This window comes from Pinus tabuliformis, chromosome X (assembly GCF_031772625.1).
Source record: "Pinus tabuliformis cultivar Carrire ecotype Pingquan chromosome X, CPIR1, whole genome shotgun sequence".
NCBI classification, from domain to species: domain Eukaryota; kingdom Viridiplantae; phylum Streptophyta; class Pinopsida; order Pinales; family Pinaceae; genus Pinus; species Pinus tabuliformis.
In genome coordinates, this window is record NC_142308.1 from 1,543,732,024 (window position 1) to 1,543,741,827 (window position 9,804).

Below are 9,804 nucleotides of genomic sequence, written 5' to 3' on the forward strand. Positions count from 1 at the left end.
CTTTCCTCTATAAGGATGTAATAGGATAGGCAATCCATGAGAAGTTCCTGATGAACCACCTATAATAACCTACTAACCCCTGAATGATTTGACCTCTTCCACGTTCCTAGGTGTTTCCCATTCCATGATAGCTCTAATATTTTTTGGATCCATTACTATGATTTCCTTGTAAACAACATGTCCCAAGTAATGGACCTATGTATCAAATAAACTATACTTGCTAAGCTTCGCATACAACTGATTCTCTGTTAGCAATCTCAATATTGCTGCTAAGTGTTCTACATGCACTTCCTCATTCTTAGAGTATATAAATATTTCATCAATGAATATTATCGCAAACTTGTCCAGATAAGGACATAACACACTATTCATCAAACACATGAAAGTAGTTGGATCATTAGTCAAACCAAAAGGAACCACAACAAACTCATAATGCCCATACCAGGTCCAGAAAGCAGTGTTGTATATGTCCTCTGCTTTGATGTGTACGTGGTGATATCCTAATCTCAAATCAATCTTCGAGAACATTGATGCTCCCTTCAACTAGTCAAACAAGTCATCAATCCCTAGAAATGGGTACCTGTTCTTGATCGTCATCTTGTTCAATCACATGTAATCAATGCACAACCTAAGAGTACCATCCTTCTTCTTCACAAACAACACTGGTGTACCCCAAGGTGACACACTTGGCCTAATGTATCCCTTGTCAAGCATTTCCTTTCGCTGCAACTTCAATTCCACTAACTCAAGAGTGCTCATCCTATAAGGTGCCTTTGATGTTGGTGTTGGTCCTAGTACCAACTCAATAGAAAATTCTACTTCCCAGAGAGGTGGTAACTATGAAATCTTTGTTGGAAACACATCCTAATACTACTACAAAACTAGATACCTCTTCAAGACTTCGACATCCTCAACATCCTTACATTTATCGCTGGAAACATGCACTATGAACAATACACATCCTTTCCTGCAACTACGCTTTGCCTGCATAGTTGTAACCATTCTCACTAATGTAGGCTTCTTCTTACCCTACAAGATTCTCTTCTCTCCATCATCATCCAAGCACTCAATAGTCTTCTCATAATAATCCACCTTAGTCTCGATAATGGACGACTGTTGATCTACGTGCTTGTTATCAAATGTTGCACAGAGCCAAGGAATTCTCTGCACAACATCCCCAACTGTCTATGCATCTTGAGCACTGTAGATGTGAGTTCTACCACCCTGATACAATGGAAAATCCTTATTGCAATGATTATTGTCACATATCCAACACTGTAAAGGCCCACTACCTCTATTTTGTTGCTCTTCAAGTTACGACCCATGTCCTTTCTCAACTACATAAACTTCTTGTAAGGAGAAACATTTTCCTTCTCACCTACATCCTAAGGTCTTCCCCACTTTGGTGGCCACTTACCTTTAGTCTTATCATTCCCTTTCCAACCCTGCTTAGACTCAGTCTTGCACTTCAATTTCTCATAATAGTGCTTCAACTTTTCAATGAATTCTTCCAACGACCGAGGCTCATCATACTCAATCTGATACTTAAATGCTAATGGCAGTAAACTGATAAATATTTGGACTTTTGTCTTCTCATCCTTAGGATAAGGCACATATCTCAACAACTCCAAGAACTTAGTTGTGCACTCCTCATCTGTCATAAATCTTGTCTTCAGCTCATAGAACTCCTTGTCCTTTTCGTCATAGTACCTCTCTAATAAATACTTCTTCCTGAAGAGTCTCTTGAATTCATGCCAACTCAACTCCTTTGTCTTGATGTCTCTTACACGCCTCACATATTCCCACCGGATTTTTACTTTCCCTTAGAGGCTGAAAATAGCTATCATGACCTTCATGTTCTCTGTATAGTCATGTAGCTCAAATAATTTCTTCATTCCAAGCAACCATGCCTCTGCATATTCCGGCTTATTCAATTCTCCATCAAATGTAGATGGCTTGGCTTTCTTGAACTCATCCAGTAAATATCCCCTTTTTCCTCTTGTAAGGATGATAGTGACGATGACTATGATACTTGTCTAAACCAGAACTATAATAGAACTCATAGCCATTGCCTCTCATATTAGGTGTATCCAAGAACCTACCATCTATGACTATGTCATCCCTGTCTGACTTGTGCCCACCGTGAGACCTACTACCATATGCCCCATTAGCCTTGTCCTCCTATCCATAATTGATCCATGGTTGTCCCTGCCTTTACAAGTCTAACAAACTCTAAAGGATAACTGCATCGAGCTCTGCTTGTTTTTCCTGTGCCCTGGCAAGTCCTTCCTATGACTGAATGATCATGTCATTATCCACCTTGCAACTTATGATTTTTTTCCTTCAATATTCTCAAGGTATTTTCTATGTCAAGGGAGCACGCATCTATGTGTTGCTCATCTGATGTATAAGGGGAGTCTCGTGAACTATAGTCCACCATTTTGCTAGTCATCTCTGATCTTCGTCTTCCTACAAACATGCCATGTCAGATAAACCAAATATAAATATAATCAACATACCTCAATGAAGTTCAGGGGTGGCTATCTCATCTACAAAATCAATCCAGATTAGCATGATACATATATATACATAAGCATATCAATATGTTGAAATCATGCATGATAACACGAACTACATACAATGACCTCATTCTCGACAATCATAACCATGATAATGCATGCATAACAACCACATAGACATTGACATACATGTATGACAAACACATCCCGCTCATCCAATCCAAGTGTTGAACCTGGGAGCTCTGATACCAATCTATAACCACCCCATCCCACATTTACCTAATTTCACTAATCTGTTAGGGTAAATGTGAGAGGAAGAGTTACTATGACATGACCCGACCTCCAAGCTTCACATATGGAAGTGGGGCTGATAACTAGAACTTACTAGCCATAAAATGACATCCTATAGGGTTTACAGGACACTCAGGGGCCAAAGAACCACCCCAGGTGACCAAACCCTGAGCTAAATTGCTTTTGACTTAAAACCCCAACTACATGCACACGCATGCATGAGTGTGGTCTTAACCCTCCAACTGCATGCACAAGCCTTCCTGAGTGTGGATGTGACCCAAAATCCTCAATTTAATGCCTATAGTCCCAAGATCTGAGCCACACTTCCAGGCCAGCCTCTAGACCATTGCCTAGAACTTCCTGAAAGTTTATAGAATGATAAAATACTTGAATACAAAGCTAATCATACAAAACTTGATCAAGGACTTGAATGCATATAATCTACATGCCATGAATGCATATATGAACTTAGGATTATTAAACTTATTTGAGATTCACCAAGAACGTCTAATGCCCTCTCATAATAGCTACAATAATATTTGTTAGCCCATTCCTCAACTAATCAAAACATAACAAAAGCCATAGTTAGAACCTGTTATGGAACCATGTTTATAACCAACACATAGCTCGAATATTGACCATGATAGAACATCCATCAAATCCACATAATAACATGTACAATTACTCATAGAATATGATAGGAAAATAGCTCTTATTAGCATATGCAAAAGTCAACCAAGTTAGGGACTTCCACGTACCACCCGACCATATATTGGGTTGAACCAAATCTTTCTTTTAGCCAATCACCCTCGTGTCATATTCAAAGCATGAATGTGAGATCTCAAGACATAAAAAACCATGGCTTCCTAGAGATTAAACCACATCCACCCTCAAGCTACTGTGATCTTTCCAAAACTGGTTAAGAGATCACTAAGCCCAAAACAAGCTTGGATTCCTCATAGTTTCTTCACCAATACCTTGAGGGATTTTTCTATCTCCACCCACCTGTTCAGGGCTTCCCGGATATTAAACCACCTCCACCCCCAACCCTTGGTAATTTTCCTTAGACCACCTCACCTAGTTCTAAAATATTTCGGCAATCCAAAGGCAACCAGAAAAGTATCCCATCACACCATGCCTATCCAAAAATGGAAAGGCAAGGCTGAAACCACTGTCACACCAGACAAAACCCATGCCAATTACAAAAAGAGAAACAAATACACAAATGCATGTACCATGCATTCACAAACGAACTAAGAAATCAAACATGCAACCTATTACCTGCAAAATCCTCCTATTGAAGTTGCTTGATCTAACCTTCCTTGCTTGTCCTTCGCTTTCCTTTTCCTTCCTTTGCCTTCCTTTTATTTATTGATTTCTTGTTTTATCCTCTTCGTGCTCTTCTCTCTCTGAAACTAATTCCAAAACCAAACTGACAAAAAGCAGTGAAATAATCCTCAGAAGCCTTTTTCTCCTTGATGCCTCTATTTTCTTAATTTTCCTTTATTTTTTCTTCAATTTTCCTCTCATGAAAATGTGTGACCCTTCATCTCCCTTTTCTCATGTTTTCCTTTATTTTCGTAAATAAATGCCAATTAATGCCTCTTTACCTTTATTAATGCCTTTGTTAATTTCATTAGCATAATAAATGGAAATGACACCGACTAGGATGTTTTTCCCCAACATTTAGCTTGGAATATGTGTCCCATGACCTTGGTCTTACTTTTCATTTATTGACTTTATTACATTAACTTTTAACTGAGGGGTGTTACACTGGCTAGCTCAAACTTCCCAAGGAACTCGCACTGCTGGCTCTCACTCATTGTGATGTGTGTTTCTCCATATACCCATCGTCCTCTTATTATAATCTCCAGTCGGAACTCCAACGATCAAGATCAAAACTTAATCTATGGCTGAGATCATCTAAAATTCGATCCATGTGAGTTTCTAGAGAATTATCACCTTTTTCATTTAATTAATATTATTTAACTACTATTCCTAAGTTAGACTTAGGAAAAAATTAAATGATGTCTAATTAATTTAATCAGGTTATCTCTAGGTGGAATTTCCAGAAACGATTTATGGGTTTTGGAGAACTCATATGTTTTAACCTCTCCATGAAATTTGAAGACTAGAACACCATCCAATGCTACAAAAACTAACACTCCCTCTTAGAGAGGAAGGTGTTCTCCAACTTTATCTCCATAACATCTTTCTCACGTTGTTGATCTCTAACACTGTAGATATCTGCCACTATCCATAAACCATTGCTTTAACTCTAATTCGTTTGCTACTAGAAGTAGTTGAACCATGTCGCATTTGTGTTGTTGCTGACACTGCATTGTGCCAACTCTGTATCTGCATTGCAACCTAACTAACACTCCATCTCAACTGTTGTTGTTGCTACTTCAACTACTGCAACTGAGAAGCATCCAATATATTGAATCAATTGTGTCTTTTTGCTACAACTATCTCTTGAGAGTTTATGCCTGCTACTAGCCTCTGCACCGTCTATTGGCAAATCTGTGTTGTTTTTTACTTTGCATTGTGCCCCCTGCACAGCAATCAACACTGTTAAGTGCTTCTCAGCATCTGATTGCAACTAGCCTGAAATGCTTACTCTGGAACTGACTGCACCTACTGACACTGATCCTCCTGCTATTGAATATTGTGGGCCCTTGTAGCAAGGGTAATGATCCATGAGGAAACACTATATGCTTCTCACCCCAATGGACCCTACCCAAATATTTGTGCAACTCTGGAACTAAATCTTGATATCGCCCCACCTCTTTCCTAGAGGTATAGTTGCATACATGGCAAATTATTACTCTAAATAGGAAATTCTTTGTTTATCTTTGCGAATGTTATCTCTTGATCCTACTTCTCCTTCTTGTCCTTCTTCCTTTGAGGACACTGGGTATTGTAGTGGCCAAACTTGCCACAACTGAAGCACTTTGTCTTAGATAGATCTTTTTTCTTCTTTTTATCTTCCTGTGAGCCTTGTCCCTAACTGGGACCTTTTACTTTCCCCTTCGATGCAAGGACCATTTGTCTTTGTCCACACCTTTCGATCCCTTATTGTTGTTGTCGCTGATGGAGATCTTAACTAGATATCACCCCGTCTCCTCTTGTCACGAGTTTGACCACATCTAGTCCCACCCTAAAAATGTATCTCATCCCAAAATCCCTTGGACAAAGATTTCCCATTAATCGGAGACATTGTTCGGGGCCAAACACACAAGCTCTCTAGTTGGAGGTGTTTCTCCTAGTAATGCAAGTTGATCCCGGATATCCTGAATTTTGGTGAGAAATGGATCTATGCCTTCACCCTTTTGCATTCTAACATTCCAAATCTTCTCTTTCAAAAACATCTTCTATTACTCGGAAGGATTTTGATATAACCTTGTGAGAGCATCCCACATCTCCTTGGTTATATTCTTGCCAGATATGTGTGAGAATATATGGTTGCAGATTCCATCCTGGATCATTTGCTTCGCTTTGGCCATCTCTTTCCTGAAAGTTTCTAATTGTTGCAAGTCTACAGATTCTGCCACAATGTTATATACATAGGCATTTTGACCCTGCTCATCTAGGAGGAAGGACATTATGGCCTTCTAGATGATATAGTTTGAAGCATTGTCCAATATTTTCTTATCTCTGAGCACAATTGTGGCCATTTTTGCAAAAATGTGACCTGTAATGGAAATATCCCTCTTTCTCTTGCTTGGTCGTTAGCTCTACTATTCACACTCGCTTCTAGAGTGAGGATATCTGCATGTTGCAACTGGAAATATTGGATTTCTCAACTAGAAACCCTCTTAGAGAAATATCCCTCTGTGTGTGCACTTTCTCTTCCACCCAACACTAAATCTTCTCTAACAAACTACTACAAACCCTTTGTGCCCAGATAAGAAATTTTCTTTGTGAAAATATTGATTTGTTGCGCCCTCTTCCTACTAGAATCTCTTTTCTTGACAAATAAAATTTTCCTGCAACTACAATTGGAAAATCGAACACTTTCCCCGCAATTTACACTACCAAGCTAGGCACTACGTAACCTCTAAAAAATTTGGCTTGTTGCTCCCTTTGAACAATGAAATTTTCTCTTCTTCTGACTCTGAGTCTCTTGTCTATCAAATATGATCTAATACCATGTGAAAATTCCTTGAAATGCAACAACAAGAAATATTTCTTCTAACTGATAAATTAATTATGCACTTTATTTCATTTACAACAAAATAAAGAAATATTCACACTGCAATTTCATCACCAAATAAAATACCGCGGAAGCAAAAATAGGAATTGAGAAAAGCTAGCACACACATATAAAAATGACACAATTATTTTTTGACAAATTTCCCCAGAAAATCCCAATGCGGGAAAATTCGTGCAGCAGTTGAGGGTTTTATTATTATGCAGCACTGAATTCTGAGTACAATAAATTTGGATGTCTAACTGGTTATTTAATCTAAGAGAAATACTAGCAAAATCACCTGACGGAATTTACCCTTGTCTCCAAGTAATCAAAGCTCAAACTAACAACTGAAAGGCAAGTCGTTTAAACCCTCTACATAGGATTTGCGTAACTCTGCACACCTTGCCACACGCTCAGCCTGGAACTGATGTTAATCAAGCCATCCTACCTATTGTTGACTAGGAAAGTGTCTCTCCTACCTCCTGGAAAATCCTCCCAGCCTCTGGAAACTAAAACAACCTCCTCTCTAACAAAGTCGAACTTCTCAATGAAGCAACTGCACACACCCTGTGCTGCTTCGAGGAGAAATAATTTGGCCTCCTCTCATGCCTCTCTAGAACTAGAAAATATTCCTTTAGATCACTGTCTCTTCCCTTCTATATGTTGTACATTAGATAAACCAACTCTCCCCATTTGTTCCGTGACATGGACTAATTGCCTCTCGTGGATCCTTATATATGGCAATGCGATCGTTGACAAAAACTTGCGGGTTTTGGTCTAACGGCAATCATGATTCCCAACAAGGGATATCAGAGCATAGGTCACGAGTTTGATACACTCGGCTCGCGTTGGGGGGATATTGTTGGACATTAGATAAAAGAATGTTCCATGTGTGTTTCGTGACATGGACTAACCACCTCTTGTGGATCCTTATCTCTAGCGATGCGATTGTTGACTAAATCCTCTAGGTTTTGGTCTAACGGAAATCATGATTCCCAACACTCTAGCCCTGCGTCCTTTCTCTGGCTTAAACTCTGTTACTGGCTAGCTCGAAATGCCCAAGGAACTCACATTGCTGGCTCTCACTCACTGTGATGTGTGTTTCTCCATCTACCAATGGACCTCCTCTTATAATATTCAGTTAGGACTCCAATGACCAAAATTAAGACTTAATCAATTACTAAGATCATGTCCAAGTTGTTTTGTGTTAGTTTCTAGAGAATTCTCACCTTTCTTAATTAATTACTATTAATTAATTAGTTTTCCTAAGTTAGACTTAGGAAAAATTTAAACAATGGTCAATTAATTTAATTGAGTATCTCTAGGTGAAATTTCGAGAAATGATTTATTGGTTTTGGATAACTCATGTGCTTTAAACTCTCCATGAAGTTTTGATACTAGAACCCCATTTGGTGCTACAAAATCTAATACACCCTCTTAATAAGAAAGGTGTTCTCAAACTCATTCTCCATAACATCTTCCTCACATTGTTGATGTCTGACAATTAGTTGCTTGTCATTATCCACCTACCACTTCGCTAACTCTTATTCATCTACCATTGGTTGTATTTGGACTATGTTGCATATGTGCTACTGCTGACACTACACTATACAAGATATACTATGACAACTTTGTATCTATACTGCAACCCAACTAACACTCCCTCTCAACTTTTTTTGTTGCTACTGTAATTACTGCAACTGAGAAGCATCCAGAATACTAATCAACTGTGTCTTTGTGCCGCAGCTATATGTTGAGTCTCTAACTGCTACTAGCCTCTTCACTATCCACTGGGAAATTTGCGTTGTTTTTGACTTTTCACTATGCCGCCTACACTACTATCGACATTGTTCTACATTTCTCAACATCAGACTCCAACTAGTCTGAAAATGTCACTCTGGAACTGACTGCATCTACTGACACTAATCCTCCTGCTATTGAATATTGTGGGCCCCTATAGCAAGGGTAATGATCCATGAGGAAACACTATTTGATGCTCACCTCAATGGACCCTACCCAAATATTTGTGCAACTCTCGGACTAAAGCTTGACATCGCCCCACCTCTGTCCTAGAGGTATAGTTGCATAAATGGCAAATTGTTCCTCCAACTGGGAGGACACTTTATCTATCTCTGCAGATATTAGCACTTGATCTTGTTTCTCCTTCTTGTCCTTCTTCCTCTAAGGAAACTAAGCATTGTAGTGGCCAAACTCGCCACACCTAAAGCACTTTATCTTAGATAAATAGTTTTTTCTTAGTTTTCTCTCCCTATAAGCCTTGTCCCTTACTGGGACCTTTTTCTGTCCCCTTCGATACAAGGGCCACATTGTATTCCTCCTTCACACCTTTCGATCCCTTGTTGCTATTGACGCTGATGGATCTCATAACTAGAGATTGCCTCATCTCCTCTTGTTACAAGTCTGACCACACCCGGTGCCACCCTAGTAAAGTATCTCATCCCAAAATTCCTTGGACGAATATTTCGCATTCCTCATAGACACTATTGAGGGCCAAATGCACAAGCTATATAGTTTGAGGTGCTTCTCCTATGGCTGCAAGTTGATCCCAGATATCTTGGATTCTAGGGAGAAAGGGATCTATGCCTTCACCCTTCTGCATCCTAACATTCTACAACTTCTCTTTCAGAAACATCTTCTGCTACTCAAAAGGATTATGATATAACCTTGAGAGAGCATCCCACATCTCCTTGGTTATATTCTTGCTAGATGTTTGTGAGACTATATGGTACTGGACTCCATCCAAGGTCATCTGCTTCACTTTGGTCATCTCTTTCCTGA